A 22491-nucleotide genomic window follows, 5' to 3' on the forward strand; every position below is an offset into this window, starting at 1 on the left:
GCCCATATAATAAAATAAGAGACAGGCTATATTATTATCCACATAATATAGATATGCATTCTCTAAATGCGTTTAGTCTCTGCTCTTAACAGATACAGAGAGAAAGACAGCAAGTTCACGGAACAGTGTGACTTTGAAAGGAAGGCGCTGTCTGGCAGGAGCAGATCGGACAGTCTCTTATACATGGTGCCTTGATTTTGGGAGGACTGAAGGGAAAGGGGGGAAGGAAGAAGAGAGGAGGGGAGCAGGGAGAAAGGAAAGAGAGATAGCTTGGTTATTCTGCACTTAGGAGATTTCGTATGTGAATACCACCAAATTTTGTATGTGAATATTGCAATATTCTGGTCCTTGAATTCTGCTAATTCACTGTCCCTTGTCTAATCTGATGTTTGGTTGAGAAATGCACTCACTGGAAAAGAACAGCCCCAATATAACCACTCCTCGTGAAACACAAAAGGGTTGGGCCACAGAAAGTTTGGCTTCATCTCGTTTCCCTTCTCCCCAAATATAGCTCTGGATGCATCTATTTCTGTGAGGGTGGGTTAAGGCTGTCATCCCTCATGGCAGTCTGAAAACACACAGAATGGTAAAGAAGGCATAAGGACCATTTCCACCTGGTCTCTGACCCCTGGAAATGGGATGGGATTGGGTGGCGGAACAGGACTGAGGTGCTGAGCTCTGACCTTCTCCTCAGAGCGTGGTGACAAGAGCGTAATCTGTCTACCTCTCCTATCATCACATCATTTGAATCAAACTCATTCCCTGGGGGAGTGCCTGGAGATCCCTTTTATGCCAGATACAAGATGAATGGCCTTGTGCTAAAAACCTAGGTGGATTAAGACATATTTCAGAAACACATCTGGTTTGCTTCAGCACCCAGAACGCCACAAACCCATAGGCTACAAATGCTGGTTCCAATGAGACTGGAAAGACAGATAAGCAGAAAACCAGGAAAATTGGAATAGATAAGGTGATGGGGGCAGAGCAAAGAGCTAATGGAATGACTGCTACAAAATCTGAAGGCTTCATTTAGCTTTCTGGTCTCCATCATGACAACGCTGTGCACAGAGATTAGTGGCGATTCGAGAATGTTCGCCTAAGGTACATTAACTCCTCAGGGAGACGGGCCATGGGGACGGGAGTGTGAATCACAGAACAGCTTAAGGTGAAAGTTAATTTATTGCATATATATAGCAAATTGAAGGATGCTAATAGGAAAGATAAATGGACAAATACAGATAAACATGTGAGGGTGGTTTGTGAATAGAGTATGATTAGTCCTTTAATGTCAAATCAGCATTTCCAAAATTTTAGGACTTGTGATTAAAACATGTTTTTCTTTGAAAGTGTCTGTGTGATCACTTAAAAAAAAAGTAGGAGAGGGATAGATTAGGAGTTTGGGATTAATGGATACACCTATTCACTAAGCACAGTGACTGGCATAAAGGACACTGAAGAGAAGGGAAGGTTTGTTCACAGAGCATCCATTAAGCACGCCCTCATTTAACAAATATTCATTTGGTACCTGCTTTGTGCCAGGCCTGGTACTAAGCAGGGAGGACACGATGATGGAGCAGATAAGCATGGTTCCCGGCATCCTGGGGCCCCCGGTCCGTAGATGGAGACGGATGCGCACATTCAGAGACTTGTAACACAGGTACTAAGTGCCATGGCTGGGGTGCATGCCAGCTGTGTTCTGAGCACATCATGGGGGGGAGTGTGAGCTCCTCGAGAAGTGACGCTTCCAGTGAGGCCCCACGAATGAGCAGTTACAGAGAAGGTTTAGACAGTGGGAATGGCACGTTTAAAGGCTCAGACACAAGAGAGACTACAGCATATTTGAGAAAATAAAACCATTGCCATATGGATGGGGTTTATAGAGCAAGGAGGGACGTATCTTGCTGTGTCCTGCGTAAGTCCTGCTTAAAAGAATGGACTTTGGGTCAACAGCCCCGAGTAAAATATGCTTCACTTAATATCATCCACACTTGTGTGACCCAGAGCAGGCCACTCACACTCACAGAGCCTCTGTATCACCATGTGTAAAATGGGCCTAAGGACAGACCTCTTTAAGGGCTGATGAACTAGAGATGTGGCACAATGCCCAACACATAGATATCAGTGAATAGCCCTTATTGTCAGCTTAATAACAAAACAAACAAACAAACAAAAAAGTCCAAAAATGGGCAGAAGACCTAAACAGACATTTCTCCAATGAAGACATACAAATGGCCAATAGACACATGAAAAAATGCTCAGTATCGCTAATTATCAGAGAAACACAAATCGAAACTACAATGAGGTATCACCTCACACCAGTCAGAATGACGATCATTCAAAAGTCCACAAATGATAAATGCTGGAGAAGCTGTGGGGAAAAGGGAGCCCTCCTACACTGCTGGTGGGAATGCAGTTTGGTGCAGCCGTTATGGAAAACAGTATAGAAATGCCTCAAAAAACCAAAAATAGACTCACCCTATGATCCAGCAATCCCGCTCCTGGATATATACCCAGAGAGAACTCTAAATTTAAAAAAATACATGCACCCCAATGTTCACAGCAGCACTATTTATAATAGCCAAGACCTGGAAGCAACCTAAATGTCCATCGACAGATGACTGGATAAAGAAGTTGTGGTGTATATACACAATGGAATACTACTCGGCCATACAAAAGAATAAAATAATGTCATTTACAGTAACCTGGAGATAGTCATTGTAAGTGAAGTAAGCCATAAAGAGAAAGAAAAAGAAAAAAGAAAAAAGAAGACACTAATGGACTCATTTACAAGACAGAAATAGACTTGCAAACATGGTAAACAACCTTATGGTTACCGGGGGAACGGGGGTGGGAAGGGTAAATACGGGAGTTTGAGATTTGCAAATATTAACTACTATATATAAAAACATATAAAAAACAATTTTTTTCTGCATAGCACAGGGAAATACATTCAATATCTTGCAATAACCTCTAATGAAAAAAAATATGAAAATGAATGCATGTATGTATATATATGGCTGGGGCATTGTGCTGTACACCAGAAATTGACACTTTATAACTGACTATACTTCAATTAAAAAAAAAAAAAGCAGGACAGAAAACAAACTATGGTTACCAAAGGTGAAAGGGTGTGGGGGGGATAAATTAGGGGTTGGGGATTAACAGACAGATGTTAATACTATATATTAAAATCGATGTGCAAGGACCTACTGTACAGCACAGGAAACTATATTCAGTTTCTTGTAATAACATATAATGGAAAAGAATCTGAAAAGAAAATACGTATGTATGTACATGCATAACTGAATCACTTTGCTGTACACCTGAAACCAACATTGTAAATCAAGTACACGCCAATAAAAAATTAAAAAATAAACTATGAAGGTGGGGGGAAAAATGGCAGTTGTTGTTATCAAAATTATCTATGTGCTGATTCTGAATGTATCAGACATCGTTCCTAAGTTAAACACACGCCGCCTCTTTGTTCCCCTTGGCGTGTTGCTTTACTGCACAGGTAACAAGTGGGTCACGTGATAGCAGTAAGTCTAGGGCAGAGATGCCCCACGAACTTGTCTTCACCCAGTGGTCTGCCAGGCCCTTAACGCCTGCTGGCTCCACTTTTAGCCCCCGTCCCTAATACGTGCCTCTACAGAGAGACCAGCAGTCGCAGATGAAGATGAGGAGCAGGGCAGAGCTGCTCTGCAGATCAACAGAAGCCTTCAAAATGACACCGATCTGGCACCTGTGCCCAGCAATGAATTCACGGCCAAAAAAAAAAAAATTTTTTTTTAAATAAGCTAAAGACAGAGAGCCCCTCTCTCAAAACTGTGTATTAGCTCAATCGGCAGAAAAGAAGAGCCAGGGACACATCCTGGGAAGGTGTGATTTTTTCCCAGATTAGTTCCAGAACTCAGAGCAAGTCCGGGGTGAGTGAGGCGGAGGGGGACGCGGATCTATTTTTAACCACCCCCCACCCCCACTCTGGGGAGTGGGGAATCTCTCTCATCTTGTCTTAGTCTAACATTGATCTATAGGGAAAGGTGCCTCTGCCCTTTGCTTTTGGAATTGATGGTCTTGGACTCCACTGCTATTGCCCCGCTTCCCTGAAAGGTCCCTTGATTTATTCCCTTTATATTACAAAACCATATCCTGCTCATTATCTGGGAAGGTCACTGGAAGGGAGATATTTCTTCCAGCTTCAATAGCAGATCACTTGGCCTTTTTTTCGTATCTCTCTTGGCACAGAAGGGGCTCTGTGAGAATAGGGGAGGCCGGGACAAATGATAAAGGCGCATTTATTCCTGAGCAGAAAGCACAATGCAAATTCCTGGCGGGATATCTAACTACGCAGAGCAGGTTCGTCAGCTAGTGTCCTCCGTTTCTGTTTCAACGGTTATTTCGAAAGCTAATTATTCCTGTCGATAGGAAGTCCTGCCTTCACTAAGGTAGCTGGAGACCGTTAGTCACTGGAAATGTTTCTGTATTTTAGACTAGGCTTGAATTTCCTATTCCATTCATTTCCCAGCAGGGACCTAGGCTCAGCTAACATTTTCAAGATATATTTAAAAACAAGCTATGGCCTTGTTCTAAAAAAGATTATTTTCATAAGAAAATTGTACGTATTTACCTTCTAAGTTGCTTTTCTTTTTGTATCCATATTAGCTTACTTTTTCTTTTGTGCAGGTGTGTCTTTCATTAGAAGCACGTAGAAGGGCCACTTTAGGCTGATAAAACTAGAACTTCTCAGACCAATGAGGTCAACATTTCCAGCCTGTAATCATTTCGATGTTGCTGTAAGTTCATTCAGAGTCTCCCAGAATAGTGTCTGGGACCACCCAACACCAGAATCCCCATGGAAGCTTGTCTACAATACAGTTTCCTTGGGCCCCCCACCAGCCCTCCGAGAACCAGGCATTTTAGAGGTGGAACCCAGGAATCTGCACTTCAGACACTCCTGATGTCGAGATCCGCTAGGCTGTTCAGGTAAGAACTCTCAGGTGCGTCTGGAGGTACAGGGCTGCACACCATGGCTATAGCCATCCTTTCATTCCACAGCCTGACAGTAGGGGGAGCTCTCCTGCCGGGAGCCCAGGCTTCTAAGAGAAAAAAACAGCCCAGTGGGTTCTGAGACCAAGTGGTTTTGAAAAAAGCACTGCTCCGGGATCCTAGGGGATTGCAGTTTTAATGATAACCTTTAACCTCCTTAAATTCCTCGATAGATTTAATCAGCGAAGTGCTCTTCCTCCCTTTCAGAATAGCAAAATTTGGGTCAAGAATAGAAGCATCACTTAAATGGGTGAATTTTACGATGTGTGAATTATACCTCCTCAAAGCTGTTAAAATAATTAAATAGAACTTTTTAAAGCATTTTTTTTTTTAAAAAGAACATAACTTGAGTGTGAGTGTCTTCAGGAGCTGAAGTGTTCAAGCCTTTAGTATTTCCAGAGCAAAATTCATCGGGGCTCTTCAAATGCATCTGTTCATCCAGCTAAGAATTCCTGAGTCCTGCTTTGGGCACAGTTTAAGACTAGGTGCTAGGAAATAAAATTTACAAATCTTTGAATAAATCGTAGATGCTAACTATCGCCCCCAGAGCTTCCATGGAATGTGTACACAGAACAGGCACTGAAGTATGTAGATTTTTAGTTTGATTTCCTCATTATTTTCTGAAACAAGCTACCTGTAGGCCTCTGACTCTTTCCAATGTAGCATTTAATTTGGTGACTAACAGACCAAAGCAGAGAGAGCAGAGGGGACCATTTAATCTGCATCAGGAGACTTTTATTTAGCAGGACTCTGTCAAGCAGAGGAAAACAAGGAGCCCTGCAGGGAGGGCTTCTTTCCTATGACACTGATGGTATGGTTTTCAGGATCTAGCTCCCTCTCTGCGACAAGTGGGGCCAATCCCTGGAAAGAGAGCTCCGAGAGTGACCTGGACTTGGACAGGCAGGGGCCACTGGTGGCACCCAGGGATAAGCAGAAGTTGAAGGGTAGGTGGTTCCCCTTCCTTCCCTGCGTCCCATGAGCGCATGATCTTCCAAGCCCAGTGGGCACAAGGCAAAGAAAACACATCATTGGCAAATAAGCATAAGGTCGGATTTCCAGAGTAACAACTTCAGGCTCTTGCAAAAGTTTAAGTAAAGAAGGGTCTAGTCACTTCTGCCATTTCTCCCCTTACAAAGGGACTCCACAAAAGCAGAGGGCATGGTTTCATTTGCAACTAATTTTTATCAGTTTTCCCTTTTGAAGGGTCTAGAAAAGCCGCGCATCCTGATTCCATTTGCAGGGGCTCATAAGGAGAGCAAAACAGAAACTTCTCCAGGAAAGGAACTCCGACACAATCGGGGCTGTGTGGTCTGGGGCACTTCTCTTTACTTCAACCCAATAATAAGAGTACAGGTGTTAGCAGTGAGCATGGATGGCTCGATGCCTCACTGCTGGTTCTAAGCCATCACCAGCCTCTCAGCCATCCTCTCCGTTCAAAGAGCCTTAACCTTCCCTCTCATCATGTTTAGACTGACATGAGTCTTGAACCACCCACAGTTTTTTAAAAAAGTTCCCAGTAGATAAGGAGAATTAATATGGACCTGGATCTAAAGAAGATTAGGAGGAGAAAGGGAATTAACATTTATAAAACATCTACCGCATGCTGGGTACTACACACATGGCATGAACCCTCAAAACAAATCTTCGATGTAAGCACTGCCCCTCTGTTCTAACAGACTGAATAACTAAAGCAAGAAGTTAAATAAAATGCTTTCTAGCCAACGTTAAAGCCGAATATGAAACTTGAGGCCTGGGCCCCTTTTTCCATCAGGCTGTGGTGTTAGAAAATTTCCACAAAGAATCAAATTCTTTTCTTGAAGGTTAACTAGCACAATATATAAAGTTTCTTCTGCATTTCTGCTTGACTGCCTGCTGATCTAAAATTTAAGAAGCTCCGTCCACATGCAGACCTGTGATGTTTCATCACACCTGAAGACCTGAACATTCTCCCCAGCGTTAACGGCCAACATTTTATTATCCTATTTCTTTTGCATTTTCAGTGCTTATTTTCTTTCTCATCATTTTCTTGAATTTCAAAGTCCTGCCTACTCTCGTTGAATTCTTCCTTTTTAGGAAGAATTTCCCTTAGACCACTGTCCACTCCAGCCAAGCAATTTCCTTCACATTCTCAATGTTTCTGTCCTTCATTTTCCTCAACCTGGCATGATGTTTTACATTAGCTGTGTCCTTTGTCTTCCTTGTCAGAGAACATCTTCCTGCTGATTCATATAAATAGTCCCTGCCTCCAGCCCCTGGAACAAAAAGTTCTCTCTACTACGTGACCCTGGGCATGGGTGTCTAAGACCGTCATAGGCCCTTAACTCAGGAGGAAGCAATCAATAGGCTGGCTGGTGGCAAGTGATGTGTAAGAAAGGAGCTTTGCCAATGGAAAGCGGAAGCTGTATTTGGGTGAAGCCACAGGCAAAATAAAGAATAAACGGTCTGTCCTCCAAGGGGAAAGACTGGGCAGGCATTCTTGAGGATCTATAAATAGACCTCCGAGCGTCCTCTGAGGACCAGAGAGAGTGTCACCTCTGGATCCTAAAGCATTTTATTAATTTCTATTCATGTAAAATGTGGCTGAATTTCCTTTCCTAGCCGGAATTTGCAGACTTACCTTATCCTTGTATTGACTGTGTTCTTTACCTGGGATACCTTAAGTCAATTCCTTTTTCCTTGCAAATCAAAGAATTTGATTTTAGAATACGTTGCTTTTCTTGGCCCTATCCAACACTCACCCATCTGTCTACCCACTTCCCCATGAAGCTATTCATGAGCTAATGTAATATCTTTGCCTATTAATCTCCCACAAGCACTTGTAACAAGCGATCCATAATTACCGCTCAACTTCACGCTGACGGACTGTTTTCTATTTTAGTCCTATGTCCCCAGGTAGAGAGCCACCTCTTAAAATTCAGGGATATTTTTGGCTCAACTTGAATGTTAGCAGAACCCCCACTCTCATTCCTTCCGTCAGATCCTCAGAGTAAAAGAAAGCAATAGTGTGGATTAAAGCTAGAAGCAGTTTGACAGGGACTCACAGAACTTCCTGGGTGGGCAGGCTGCATTGAGAAATACAATAACCTCCTGAATTTGCAAATGAGGAAGCTCAGATCTGTTCATGGTCAATCAGCTAATAAGATTGAGCATCAGCTCTCCAGTCTGGAAGGTCTAGGGTAGTCCAAATATAAAGGATCCAGGCAGAGAGTTTTATTCTTCATACTTTATAATGAAATAGACAAAATAACCAGCTTTCTATGGATAGACGACTGTCTAGACCAAAGTGAAACACACCAACAGGGCTTCTAAGTCTCTAAATCACTAAGACTCTAGCCAGGACACTTTTATTTTCTTTAAAAAAAATAGCATTGCCTTTATAAAGCTAGGTTATTTTTATGGCAATAGAACTCCTGAAGAGTAAACAGGAGGTGAATGGATCAGGCTTAAAGGTGAAAGGGGTTATTTAAGAGTGTTATCAGAACTAGCCAGCTGCAAACACACACAATATCAGAAAACCAGAAACCTCTTCCTTCCAAGCAGGGCTCAGTTACTCATGAGACCACCCTGCTGCAGGGGGAGGGTCTTTGTAAACTGTCATACAAGCCTTGAGGAATCCAGCCCTCTGGACATCCTGCTGTAGAGATGGCTGGTTTAAGGAGTGAAAATTAAGTCTGCATCTTTCCTTATCCCAGGTGCACTAGGTTTTTGAAAGCGATGATGATAAAGACAATAATGGTAATTGCCATTTGCTGCCACTTCCCAAGGGCAGGGTGAGTCTGTTAGCCTAAGGCTGGATACGTTACTTACGGAAATGACACAGCGAGTTCATGGCAGAGCTGGGATTTGAACCTAGGTCTTTTGAAGCCCGCAAACCATGATGTTAACCTGATACTCTGACTTTTCTAATCGCTCCTCCCCAAGGAACGCTACCTCTTGATTGATTCTATAGGATATTCTTACAAAAGGTAGGGAAAGGGGACTTTATGGTCAAATTACTTGCCCACAACCCCCACCTTTCGGAGCCCGCTGGCACAGCAGAGGATCTGGGAACGTCTGCCGCAGCGATGCTTGCTTTTCCTATGTAGCTCAGATTTCCCAAATTCATTTGATTTCAGAACCCCATTTCACATCATTCTATTGCCAGAGACACATCTTAGACAAGGATGCATGCCAAATACAGCCTTGGTGAGCAGAGCTAGCACACCCCATATGGTTAAAAATGAGATTATACTTTTATTGAGAAATACAAAGGGGACAGAGAGATATATAATATATTATATAAAAATATATATTATATTGCTATGTATTTTCAGTACAGATATGTGTTTTCCTTAAGTTTGCTCACCCAGTATTAAATATTTTTTTAAGTCATGTGTGAAACGTCTTTATAATCATAAGCCAAGGAACGTCTTGATTTCATATTGAATGTGACGACTGTAACAGAGCAAAGCATGAGCACAAAAGAGGCAGGAAACCTGGGTGGAAATACATCCTGGGCCTGAGAGGGGGGCACTTACTTGTCTGAGTTTTTCGGCTCACTCCCCTGGAGTTCAGTCTTCATTAGCTCACTCGCAGGACAATAGCAAAAGTGGGAGGGAAGTCTGACTTTGGTCTTCATTTTTGTTTTTCTACAGAGGACCATTTAAGAACAACAGACAGCCAAGGAAGCAGCGAGTGGGAAGGAACCGTCCAGCCCCATCAGGGAGAGAACCATTTCAATCTCTGCCCTGTTTTTCCTGAGGTGAGTTCACTGCTTTGTGCAACAGATAAGCTAAGAGACCAATAGTGACATTGACTGCTCACCACGGAAGGGGCTGCCTGTGGCTCCGGGCAGGCAGGAGAGCTGGTAACAAGGTGTTGCTTTTGCAAACCAACAACATTCATTTTTACATAGCTTTCCTTCCATCCTCCAGTGCCCATGCCCTATGGGTCTGAGACATGGTCCATACCTCCCTTTATCTACTTAAATTATCTTACTCATCACCTCTTGTCCTAAACAGTTCCTAGTCCCTGCATCTTTTCCAACCACAGATGTCCTTGTCACTCCCCACCTATAAACTGCCCGAAACCCATCAGGTCATGCTTCTCCCTACAAGTTGAATTATGACTTCATTACCACTCAAGGCATCTTTCTCATTGGAGAACCTTGCTCATGATCATATTACATCAGAAACACATACTTTGAAGTCATACAAGCCTGGTTTTCAATCCTAACCATACTTCTAGATAACTGAGTAACCTTGAGCAAGTTTCTTAACCTCTGAGAAGCTAAGTTCCTTGGACCAAAAATGAATATAACTGTCTGTCCCAGAGTTGCTTTTAGCCTAAGGATTTGAAATAAGAAAAACAAATTATATGCAAACTGCTTAGAACAATGTCTTGCACAAAGTCTGGCTTCATTTTTTAACTTTTTAATTAAAAAAATTTTTTTATTAAAGTATAACTGATTTACAATGTTATGTTAGTTTCCAGTGTATAGCGTAGTGATTCAATCATATTTTATATATATATATATATATATATATATATATATATGTAATTTTTCACATTTGTTTTCACTATTGTTATTACAAGATATTGAATTCAGTTTCCTGTGCTATATCATGGGGCCTCATTGTTTATTTTCCATATAGTAGTTTGTATCTGCTAATCCCAAACTCTTATTTTATCCCTTCCCCTTCCCTTTCCCCTTTGGTAACCATACATTTGTTTTCTATGTCTGTGACTCTTTTTCTGTTTTGTAAATTAGTTTATTGGCCTCATTTTTAAAGATTCTACATATAAATGATATCTTTGATATTTGTCCTTCTCTGTCTGATTTACTTCACTTAGTATGATCATCTCTAGGTCCACTCATGTTGCTGCAAATGGCATTATTTCATTCTTTTTTATGGCTGAGTAGTATTCCATTGTGTGTATGTATACATGTATGTATGTGTGTGTATATATATGTGTGTATATATATCTCACAACTTCTTTATCCAAAAATCTGTTGATGGACATTTAGGTTGCTTCCAAGTCTTGGCTATTGTAAATAGTGCTGCCAAAAACATTGGGGTTCATGTATCTTTTCTAATTAGAGTTTTCTCTGGATATATGCCCAGGAGTGGGATGGCTGAATCATATGGTAACTCTATTTGTAGTTTTTTAAGGAATCTAGATACTGTTTTCCACTGTGGCCTCACCAAAGGCCTGGCTTCAGTAAAGGTCACCTCCCTTCTTACCATGATATCAAAGAGGATCAAACTCAGTCCATGTAAGGGGTCACTGGAGATGTCACAGACCTAAGGTAGGTGGGAGGAGTTGCTACAGACGGTGAGAAGGAGCGCTTATTCCTGTTACCAGTAAGTGTGTGAACAGGGAGGGCTCTAGATATATGTATGTAGCCCATGCACATGACCTCTTCCCTCCCAAAGGAGCTGGCACAGACATGGAGGATAGACCCTTGCAATCAGATACAGACAAAGCAGGTAAAAATATTAAACTTGCCAGTTGCTGGTTGTGTGATTGTAGAAAAGAGCTTTGATCTGTCTAAGCATCAGTTTCTTCACCTGTAAATTTTGCTAATGACAGCCCTCTGCCAGACTGTGGCGAACTCACGTAGCATGACTAGCATCCTGCCTTTCACATGGTAAGCAGGCAATACATGTTAGTTATATCTCCAGAAAATTTATAGGCTTTAAATAATAGTAGTTAAGGCTTGTATTTTAAGTACTCTGTATCTGGCAGTATCCTAAGTGTGATTGAATTTCTCATCTAATGCTTGCAGAAAAACATATAAGGTGTACAGCTGACCTTTGAACAATATGGTTTGAACTGTGCAAATTCTTATTTGCAAATTCTTTTCAGTAGTAAGTACAGCAGGGCTACACAATCCAAGGCTGGTTGAATCTGCGGGTAGGAAGGAACCACGTACAGGGAGAAATTCCATGAATGAAGAACCATTCATTCAGAGGGTCAATTCTAAGTTAGATGTGGATTTTAAACCCTCCCCCCCCATTGACACAGACACAGCCCCTGACTTTCCTAAGGCACACGGCTAACACGTGGCAAAATCTGGACTCCAACCCTCAATTCCAAGCAGTCTAGCCTCAGAGTCTGTTCTAGTAAGGATTTCACTATACTGTTGAAAATATTTAGAAAAATGAACTCCTTGCCACCTACCCTGTATCTGAGAACGCCATTTTCAAAAGAGCAGTACATTTCATAATCTCTGTCATACTTCACATCAATCATGGTTTTTAAGTGCAAGGAACTGAAGCCAAATCAGTCCGATTTAGGAATACATAGAAAAAATATTGAGGAGTTCCCAGCACGAACAGGAATGTTAGAGAACCAGGGTCAGAAAAGCAGGTGCTGACAATAGTTCCTACACAGTTAAACACCCTTGAAAACCACGTCACATGAAATTTCTATCTCCAGCTCTGATGCAGTAGATTGTAACAGACCAACATCTTACTGAGAACAACTATAAACATGGATAAAATTACACACACACACACATCATATATTTCAGGAAACAAGCTTAAATACGTAGACTCTGTAGCCCCACTGCCTGCATCCAAACTTGACTCCACCATATTCTGGCTGCATGGTCTTGAATGAGGCGACTCACCTTGTTGTACCTCAGGAGCTACATCTGTAAAATGGGGATAATAATAAGACTTGCCTCAGAAGACTGTTCTGCAAATCTTCCTCTCAATCTCTATATGATAACCAGGCAAAGCAGAGTGGCTGCAAACCAATGCCCTTGAGGAATGCCACCTGGGTCAACGTGGAAAGGGAGAATGGGCAGGAAATAAGATGGTCATGGGCTGGAAATTTTCCTTCTTCATTCCCAGTGGCTAAGCTAGCGCCTTACACACTTTTCTAAGCCCTCCTACCCACCAAGGCATCCCCAGGTCCCTGGCTTCTGAACCTGCTGCCTTACCCACAAGCAATCTTTACTTCAGAAGCATCCAGAAAAAGTCTGGCTACTCTAGGTAGCCTCAGGCCAATGCCTTACTCTGCCAGTCCAAAGTCAGTCTGGTTGGGGGCATATTTTGTATGTGACATTGACAACTTCCTCCTCCATCTCTTTGCTTGCCTTCAAGTTCATCTTCCAGCCTGACAGAAGAGGGGAAGAAAACCAACACAATTTCCTTCCCGTCAGCCCCGCAGGATCTGGGAGAACCCCAGAAGAACAAAGCAGGAGACTTTGCTGCTTGGTGAATCATCACCTGGGCCGTCAGCACAAATCTCTCTGCAGAATATTTATTGCTGGTGAAAATGTAAGAGGCAGAAAGATCACAGCATGATTTGGGGTTCCCTGGTGGCATCTGATGCTTTCAGCAATGGAGGGGAGATCTCCAGTCTTAGGGTCTGAGAAAGCTGAATGTGGATGTCAGGGTGAGAGAATCAGACAGCACCCCACCCCATGCCTTCTCCCCCAAGAAGTGATACCTTAGACACAAGAATCTTCTTTCTAGGTCAGTCAGTTGTAGGAAACAAAAGCCCAGTATTAGCCCAGAAAGGCCATGAGCACAACTCAACAATCTGGGGCATATAATCATGTCTTTCCTCTGTTTGTATATGAGTACAATTTTGTTTTTACACAAGTACAAATCCAAAGATTTTTGCTTTTGCAAAGGAGGAGTAATTACACGTTCTTAAATTTGCATTATCTTTACAGCTTATTAAGCCCACTTCTATGCATCCTCATTTAATCCTTACCAAACTGTTGGTGATAACTTTTTATTATTGCCAGATGATGAATGAAGAATTTTATGTCCAGAAACATGGGGGAAACATGGCGAGGCTACCAAATGAGCAAGTGACTGCTTGTGAGCTGCCCTGTAGTTAAAAACGAGCATTACTAGGGAACTGTTTTAAAATCACCTTTGTCCTCATGATCTACTTAGAATACTCCAGTGGCCAGCCAAGACAGAGAGCTCAATTCTCAGAGAACGGCCAAAACTTGGTTATGGGCCAACAAGACTCTGTTGGAGGGAACTTACATAAAATATTAGCAGACGATAATCACTAAGAACTGTAGAGTTTTACTGAATTTACTTATCTGATCAGCAAATATTAACCGTGGTCCTACCTTTTGCTAAGTGCCTCTATTCACGCTTTGTGGGTATATCAAAGAACAAAACACCCCAAACTCCTGCCTGCAGGGAACTTACATTCTATGACTGCATGAGTCTATTTCTGAAGGCAAACTGAATCTGAAATGTGCAGGTTAGAGTCCTCCGGAAAATGGGCAGATTCTACCAATCTTTACCTTCATTTTGACACAGGGAGCCCAAAGGCTACAGTAAATCAAGGGAAGTGTGGAATTCTATCCAATCTAAAATCGGAGGCACAAAATGTAAGAAAACTCCGTAATCAAGACAAGTAATATCCAATGCAGTATTTTAAAAATAAAAATCAATGCTTAAAAAAAATTCCATAATGACCAGAGTGTCAAAGGTTTAAATAAGGGCAAGGTTTTTTTCTTTAGCGTCCTTATGGCTCGACAGGGCTCTGAAAAGGGACAAAGCAGCTGAAAAGAGGCTAGAGGTGAGAAGGTGGGCTCCGCCAATGCTTATGCGGAGCCTTAACGCAGGGGAACTGAACTGAAATTCAAAACATTTCTTAAAATGACATCTTCCCAAGTCACCTCCCGCAGAGCAACGTGGTCTTCGCCAGCCCGTGTGATGCTGCTTGACCCCTCAGCTGACACTTCTGAATTCACACAATCAGCCAGTCTCAGGGCCACGCGAGTCTGCCTAGGTCTTAATTTCAGTGTCATCGCTGTGGTGTGGAAGGTCTCTGAGCGTGGCAGGATGTCTCACACTCCCCCAGTGTTCTCGCTTGGTAAACACCTGAATAGTGCAGTCAAACTCCCTCTCAGGTCATTGTTTCATCAGTTTTGCACCTTTTGACTTAGTGTCATTATCACTAGTGCCCCCATCATTCCGAGTCCTGCCTGACTCGTCTCTTCTTTCTCTTTGACTCAACTCAATCTAGAAGGGAGAGAAACCATGGTCCACATTTTCATATCCTTTTTCTCCTCAAGTACATTCTTAATTGTGCCAAAGTATAGAAAGTAAAAGTGCCCCATGTCCATCCAACCAATGAGAAGATAAAATGCATTCCCACCATTCATTGTTGCAAACCCCTGCCTCAAATTAACTGCCACCTAAGAGAGTGCACTTACTGATAATAATAATATGTAGTTCCTACCAATTTTGAGTTCCTGCATTTGCCTAGCACTATACATGTTACCTTGCCTGATCCTAACTTAAAGCTTCATGCATTGGTTGTCATTGTCCTCTTGATGCAGAAGGAGGAACTGATCCTCGCAGAAGTGTGCTATCTTGCCCAAGGTCACACAACTCAAGTAACCAGAGCTGACATTTAGACCTCGAGGTCCACTCTCCTCCAACTGTCCCGTATTGGGAACCCAACTCTCTGATGCAGCCAAACTTAGCCCTGGCTTTCTTGTTGCTAAATCACAATGCCTTTCCCAGATCCTGCATCTAGCGCTGACCAATGGATCAGAAAACCAGAGATCTAGTCCTAGCTCCTCTAAGTATTATATTGTGGCCTTGGCTATCTCATTTATTAATGGAGAGACTGCTTTTTGCCATGTAAAGCAGAAGTTGATAAGCGTGCCGTATAACTCGGTGCACTGATAATGGATCCAATATGTCAATGTATATTGAAATGCCTGAAAATTTACAAGGCACAATGTACTTTTAAGCTGATACTATTATATCCCATTACAGTATTGATGGATGATTTCTTCCTCATATTTCTCAGCTCTTTGACTTCATTGGTGAAGGTTAGATGAAATACCGTCAGGTGGTTTTACACTCCATGCTCTTTGCCAGACACCGCGCTAGGCGTAGGTGCAGGGAACACAGTGATGAGTAAGATGTGGGTCAGCCCCTCAAGGGCTCATAGTCCAGTGGATTGTTCCTCCAACCACAGCTCTACTTAGAAGGTCTTTAGCGAAATCTGCAAGCATGTATGTGTGTTCTTTTGTTCATCCAAACGCACGCATGTGGTATATACCTACTGGTGGCACCAGAGCACAATTCAGCATGTCACCTTGGTCTTCGACTCAGTGGTAGCACACACCATGCCTTGCCAGGAAGGGAAGAACTCACTTTACAAAGAACATGTCTGAAAGAGTGTATCGGTATTAGAAGAGAAAGAATGCCACAGGGAAAAAAAAAAATCGCCACATATGCTCACACAGGCACATATGCAGATACGCACATATGAAGAAAATGCACACCAGTGACCTAGAGGCTCACCCCGTGCCTTTGTCTTTTAATAAGACATTGGTGAAGAGGCAGGCACAACTCTTAGGCTGTCCCTAGTACTATGTGATGCCCTCATGCCTCCTGGACTTCTCCCAGGCTGTTTCCTCTGCTAAACTAAACTCCCAGCAGACACTTTCTTGTCCTTGAACCATCCCTATCTCTAAGAAATCCTCTGACCTGTCACAGGGCTCTGCATCACCCTGGAAGAGTTACTCGATCCCATTTGTGTTCTCACAACACCTAGAACATGTCTCTATGCATGTCTCTGCTCCTGTGAACTCCTTGAATGAAATCATTTATTTTGTTCCCCCTTTATCCCATCATAGAGCAGCAACTTGAAAGAATAATAATAACTACTCTGCATTCATTCATTTATTCACCCCACATTTAACTTTCTGCTCTATTGGCTGTCCTTCAAGGATACTACCTCCGGTGCAGCATTCTCAAATTCTGGCTGGTTTTTCTCTCTCACATCCCATATACCACTACCCCTAAGAGTGGGGTAAATGTCCTCCTTGCTCCTGGTTTTTCACCTGTTCCTTCCTTCTTCCTTAAACTCCACCCCACCTCCAGCCCCTGTGACGTCTGTGCCGAAAGCCTGTGATTTCAGTATTGATATCCTTCCACACACACAGTCACCTACGTGCTTCCGGTCCCTTCCCTTCCTTCCTTGGATACTTCAGCACTGAACTGAGCCCAGACCTGCTGTACTTCTTGAGGACTTTAGCATCTACATGGATGATCCTTCCAGCATCCTGGTCCCTTAATTCCTTGGTTTCTTTGCCTCCAACGGCCTTGTCCTGGGTCTCATCTATTTACCCCCAAAGGTCATATTCGAGACATTTTTTTATTGAATCATCTCATCCTTCCATAATCTCATTTTCAAGCATCTGTTATCTTTCTAGCACCCACCATCGAGAACCTTGACTCCAGTAATTCTCAACTCTGCCGGAACCTCCATTCAACGGCTCGTGCCCCTCATCATTTTCATGTCCCCACTTCCCTTCTTACCCAGCTGATATTTCATAGTCTATCATTCTAATCACCCCTGAGATTTACTGTCAACAACTTTGCTGTCTTTCCCACTATTGTTCTTGTCTGGAAAAAACCCATAAACTATCACCCACTGCGGGCCTGATCAGAGCCATGACACACAGCGGAGGATCCAGTCACATTTCACACTCATGACCACATACTGAAAATAAGACCTTGAGCAGGAAAGTCAACTCGTCTCATCGGACGCCTCACAAGTTCCAGGGCAAAGAATACACATATTCAATCTTTGCTAGAAGAAGGAGAGAATGAACACTTGGAAACAGCAATACAATCTACAGCAGTAGCAGTAAAACTAAAATAAAGAAGTTTACTTCAAATATATTTTGAACATAGAAACAACAGACAGGAAGCAGAAAGGAAGAGAAGGGATCAAAAATAACCCCCAGGTTTTGAGTCTGATAATTGGGTAGATATCGGTGTTGGTTATCCAGCTAAGAAAACTAAGGAGGAATTAGTATAGCCTTGGGAGGCGGACAAAAAGGACTTGGTCACCGCTGCTTAGGCTAAGTCTGGATTATCCAAGGGAAGCTGTCACAGAGGTGGCTGGCTGTGTAAGAATGGGGCTCTGGGGAGAAGTCAGGGCTAGAGACAGTAATTTGACCGTCATCTGTGTATCTTTGTTATTTGAACATAATAGGATCCCTTAAGGATAGGACATAACTAAGCAAAAGCTGAGGGCTAAGAATTAAGCCACAAGGCAGCCCAACATTTAGCAGTTGGATGAGAAAGTAAAGAAATCAGCAATTTGAGAATCAGTGATCAGAGAAGCTGGGAAGGGTGTCATGGAAACCAAGAGGACATCAGTGTGTGCCAGGCATTGGACGCACACTTTCCTGACCCCCACACCTTGCTGGACAGTATGTCCATCTAACAGGGGAATATATCAAGAACTAGAAATACTGGTGGCCACATCTAAGTTCACACAAATATTATATCTTAGCTTTGGAACTCAGACTGAAGCCTGCTAACTTCAAAATTCCTGTGCCTTCCATAACACCTTATTATTGTCATTGAAGATATAAAAAAAGAATAAAGGGAAGAAGGAAGGAAGGAAAGAAAGGAGAAAAGGATGGAATGGGAAGGGAGGGTTTGGGAGGGGTGAGTGAATGAATGAATCCTAACTCAGGGGAAAAGGGTTCAGGATGGGGTCTGGCTTTACTGTGAAACTCATCCATTTCTACAAGCATCGGAAAGAAGGAAAAGAAGGCATCACTCCTCCTGATGAATTTCAACCACCACTGTGAGGATGCTCTGCATTTTTTTTAAGATCGGTGGATTTTTCCCTACCCCATCTTTAGCACCTATGCCTACTCAGGGCTGATACCAGTTAACTTCATATTTGTAAAGTGCTCAAGGGAAGCAGAGAACTGGGACCATATAGGTCTAAAAAAGGTTTTTTTTGTTTGTTTGCTAGCTAATTGCTGCTGACTTTCCCACACCACTTTTCCTGCCATCTGATTGAGTGAAGAAGAGACTGTCGTGTGTCGCGCATGACTTCTGCCTTCCAGACCCGCAGTTTGACTTGCTGATCATTATGTGTCTGTTCTTTAATGCTGACAGATTTTTTTCTCATTATATTTGTTCCACTACTTACTAAACATCAATGTTAAGTTTCCCAGCAATTCATTCCATTAATTTTTTTTTTCTCTTCAGAGAGAAGAGGGAGACTACTGGTCGGGCGAGGGAATATTGCGGGGTGATTGTTTATTTCATTAGTCAGTTAGCCTAGAAGCCAAGTCTTTTAAGGGTACCAGGTGCAGCAGGGATTCTAGTGCTATTTTTTCAGAAATAAATTAGATTTAAGGGGATCAGGGCTAATGGTTATTTTTGTGTGATCATCCTGTTTCCCTTGTTTTCCCCCCAAAGTTTTACTTCATTTATTTCCCTGTTCAAAAGGCAGATTTACAAAATACAATTTACAAAGGGAAAAAAAAAAAAATCCCTCATTTCCTGGCCTCCTGCAGTGCCATGGCTCCCTGCCCCTTCTCCAGCCATTAACATCACCGCAGATTTTTCGAGCTCTGTTTTCCCTTCACGACTCCAGCTAGCCAAAACCTTTCTCATCTTTTTCATCTTCCCTTGATTTTCAGGGCAGTTTGTTCTTCTGAGTGTCCTTCGTTAAGCCACGTGATTTGCCTGCCTCTGCATGATCACAGGATGGTCTCTAGCCGAACTTTTATCAGCCTTCCTTCAGCGACAGGGTCTCTGCCCACACTGTTCACACACAGACAACTGAGTATTCCTTCTCGTGCTCCTATAATGAGTCCGGTTTTTAATTCTCCCAAAGAATGAATTGATGCTGTAACCCCATTTCTCGGGGTGAGGATGGAGGTATCAGTCTGAAAGAGGAACAAGATCCCTGAAGCACAGATTGATGAGAAGGAGTTCAGAGAGGCTTCTCGAGGAGCCAAGTCTTGGTTTTCCAAGGTGGCTGAGGTCACCTCTGTTCTCCAGGGCAGGGAGTCAGTTAATGAGATTAGGAAGGTTTCTGGGGAAAGTCTACAATGCAGTGTGAGAACCTCAAAACGAGGGGATACATAAGGATTGTTACTGAGGGACTACATGTGTTCATTATGTTTACAACGACCATAAAACCATAGCTTCTGGTCTTGCTGGCGGCCCTTCTAGTTAGATCTTATGGTGCCCTTTTCCTTAGCCCTGCCAAATCCCTTTGATAGTGCATTCTCCCCTGGGGTTAGCAGGTAAAACAGACGAATTTAGCCTATTGCTTTGGCCTTGATATATTAACTTGCATAAATGGAGTTTATGAAAGAGAAACTCGTATTTCTCATTATGAAGTGTTATCTCACTCCCACTGCTCCTCTGTTCTCCTCACATTTCATCTTAAATTCTTTTTGCCCTGTTTCCCCTTCCTTTGTGATTTCTTCAGTCATCCCCTCTGAGCAGTTCTGTCAGGCATTTTTTCATCTTGCCTTAATACTAATAATTAATATTTGAGCATTTACCATAGGCAAAGAAATTGCCTAAAGTATTCACATGGGTTACTTCACAAAACATTTCTTGAGTTAGGTTATATTATTATCTCTGTCTTACAGGTCAAAACAAAACAAAACAAAACCCCCTGAAGAGCAGAACGATAAAACTTGTCCCAAATCGCATGCCTCGTAAATCGCGTAACTAGAATTCCAGCGCCGGCCTTCCGACTCTGAGTCTGAGTTCCCAACCTACCTAGTTAAATTGGATTCCCATTCTCTCCAGGAGGTCTTGATGTTTTATCTAAAACTTCACCATTTGTAGACAAAAAATGGATTTGGTTTATGCATCTACTCCAAACACTAGCCATAATGTTTGGGGGATGGTTGACCTCTAGGCTATGAACATCACAATCAGATTTCTTGCTTCCTTTAGGTCTGGGAGTTCCTCCTACTCTTGTATCTGAAAGTTGTCGATTTTCTGGGGGTATCCATGGACATTTATTTCTACCCCTTTTCCAATCTGCTCACCCTTGTCCAAGTCTCTTTATTTAATAAAAGCTTTATTGAGGAAGAATTGAAATATAAAAAAACTGCACGTATTTAATGTGTATAGTTTGATGGGCTTGGACATCTCCATATGCCCATGAAACCATCCCCGCAGTCATGGTAATAAACATGTTCACCAGCTCTAAAAGTTTCTTTGTGCCTTTTGTTTTTGTTTCTTTGTTCGTAGTAAGAGCACTTGCCATGAGATCTACCATCTCAACACCTTCGCTTAAGTGAGCAACACAGGACTCTCTTAACTATAGTCCCCGTGTTGTACAGCCGGTTTCAAGGGCATATTCATCTTGCAAAACTGAAACTTTTCCTTGTCTTGACTAGTTGTTTATTTATTTTTAATCTCTGTCTAGGATCTTCCAAGCTGCAGAAAGTATAAGCAATGATTTTCAATGATGCATTCAGCTCAACTATAGATCAGCCCCAGGCAGGAAGTCACAGGAAATGGAGGTGACATGAACTCTACCCAGTCCCAGGAGAGATGTTTATCAACACACCACAAACCGAATGGGCCCCTTCAAGCCCTCAAGTCCCCCCTGAACAACCCTTCAATTCCCTGCTCCGCAGCGATGCTAACTAAAAAAGTGGGCTGGGCTATGTGTTTGGCAATCCTTATAATGACTTCAGTTCTGTCCTCTTGAGAAAGATCTGGACTGGTAATGGTAGGGAGGTTCCAGAAATGGAGGGGGAATCCTTGGCAGATCTGTAGAGAGGAAATATCACTGTTTGTCCCGTTAATGCCATAGCAGGTGTAGAATAGCTCTTATGGGCATGATGTTTTTGGACATCACCACTGGAGAAAATGTTTTTAAGAGTGTATCTCAGAAGACTAGGGGAAATTTTTTTTTAAATTACTCTTAAATTTTATGTTAAGCAGCAAATGCCTCCAAGCATAGATTATTATTACTACCAACAGGCTGGCAGGCTAGGATGCAACAGAGAAAATCACTGATAACTTTCCTATTTAAAGAACCACAAACTGATCATTTAAAACTTACCAGATATCCTTCTTCCTGTGCTTTACTTTCCTCTTCCTTTCTGTTCTCTTAAATGTTTATGACCATGTGTCGTAAAATACAATCTTGCAAATAAAGCAACAGATCCACCCAGCCATCCTCCTTCCCAAAAGATTTCAGAGAATAAGATGAATAGAGTTTTCATTCCTGATAATCAGGTTCTCATCGACCAGTAACTGTTCTGGTTGCTGAAGACCCAAAGAAGGATAAAGTGCAGACAAATCCTGAAGAAAATGGTATCAATTCAACTGTGAGTTAGAGAACTCTTCGTTCCCATTCCTCGGTATTAAACAGGTTTAAACCCTCCTCCTCTGAGGAGCCCCAGATGGGAGCCGTGAGGCGTACAAGCTGCCAAGACTGGTCCATCAGAGCTGGCTTCCCCACGGCTTCTCTGCAGTGTGTGCGATAAGGCTGAGTGCTTTTATGGGAAGAGTAAAAGCAACAATGGCAGGTGCATAGGTCTCTGCCCTTACTTCACTGGGCAGGATTTAGATTACTCTCCCCCATTCTCTGACTTCGGAACAGGCGGGACAACTCCATTCTGAGCATTGAGCTTTTCAGGCTTAAGTCAGACCAATTTCA

At 42.5% G+C, this 22491-nt stretch overlaps 1 protein-coding gene across 6 annotated transcripts in view; it reads right to left on the bottom strand.

Annotated features, from left to right (window-relative positions):
* AGBL1 (ATP/GTP binding protein like 1) overlaps positions 1-22491 on the bottom strand; it is a 702585-nt gene that overhangs the window by 214448 nt on the left and 465646 nt on the right. The gene's annotated exons all lie outside the window — the stretch shown is intronic.

Source organism: Camelus ferus, chromosome 27 (assembly GCF_009834535.1).
Source record: "Camelus ferus isolate YT-003-E chromosome 27, BCGSAC_Cfer_1.0, whole genome shotgun sequence".
NCBI lineage: Eukaryota > Metazoa > Chordata > Mammalia > Artiodactyla > Camelidae > Camelus > Camelus ferus.